This window comes from Octopus bimaculoides, chromosome 27 (genome assembly GCF_001194135.2).
Source record: "Octopus bimaculoides isolate UCB-OBI-ISO-001 chromosome 27, ASM119413v2, whole genome shotgun sequence".
NCBI lineage: Eukaryota > Metazoa > Mollusca > Cephalopoda > Octopoda > Octopodidae > Octopus > Octopus bimaculoides.
In genome coordinates this window covers 16,495,667-16,496,811 of record NC_069007.1, presented here as the reverse complement: position 1 = coordinate 16,496,811, position 1,145 = coordinate 16,495,667, and the positions used below count along the sequence as shown (strand labels likewise).

At 34.7% G+C, this 1,145-nt stretch overlaps 1 long non-coding RNA gene across 1 annotated transcript in view; it reads right to left on the bottom strand.

Moving 5' to 3' along the window:
* LOC128250987 (uncharacterized) overlaps positions 1-1,145 on the bottom strand; it is a 9,662-nt gene that overhangs the window by 1,265 nt on the left and 7,252 nt on the right. The window lies entirely within an intron of this gene.

The following is a 1,145-nucleotide window of genomic DNA, read 5'->3' as shown; positions in this document are numbered from 1 at the left end:
ACACACACACACACACACACACACACACACACAAATACACGTATATGTATACATGAGGGGATGCTAAAAAGTTTCTGGATTGAAGGGTATCGCAAAAGGCCTGGTTGGAGGCCCAATCTTCCAAGTTCTTTCAAGAGCTTAGTAAAATTCAAGGACTACTGCACACACTTGTATGTACACATAAATATATAGCTTATAATTATATATAATGGATGCAATGGGTAAATTGTCACCATGTTATATTTTTAATTTTGTGCATTGTTTATTTTTGATTTTGTTGACTACACAGTATAATAGGGTCAGTATAGTAGGGCCAGTTGGGCACCATCTATGAGATACTTTTATGTAATTTTGGTAAATATATCTGTTAAAATGAGATGTCAGTATTACTTTCATTTTTTGTAATTTAGACAACAATGTATTCACCACACTTTGTATATGAATGTATGTATGTATGTATATATGCATATATGTATGTATGTATGTATGTATGTATGTATGTATGTAAAGACACGGATGTATAGAGACAGAAAAGTATACAGATAAAGACAAGCCATATATACAGATCTGCTTACAAATACAACTGTATGGACAGGAAATCAAACAGACACGGATGTATAAAGACAGAGATTTTTAGTGTGGGGGTTCATCATATAAGTTAATTTGGAAGCACATGATTCCAAGTTTAGTCTCACTGTACTGCACCTTAGGTAACTTCTTCTATAGACTTCACCCAACCAATTCTTTACGAGGGAATTTGGGTTTTGTAACTGTGTGGAATCTTGTCTTTCTTTCTCCCAATATATAATAGGAATATTGTACTATGCCTACTAATAACTGATTATATTGTATGTGTGTACATGCGTATATATATATGTGTATATATATTTCTTTACTGCCCACAAGGGGCTAAACATAGAGGGGACAAACAAGGACAGACAAAGGGATTAAATCGATTACATCAACCCCAGTGCGCAACTGGTATTTAATTTATTGACACCAAAAGGATGAAAGGCAAAGTTGATCTCGGCGGAATTTGAACTCAGAACGTAACAGCAGATGAAATACAACTAGGCATTTCGCCTGGCATGCTAACGATTCTGCCAGCTCACCGCCTTTATATATGTGTATATATATTTCTTTAC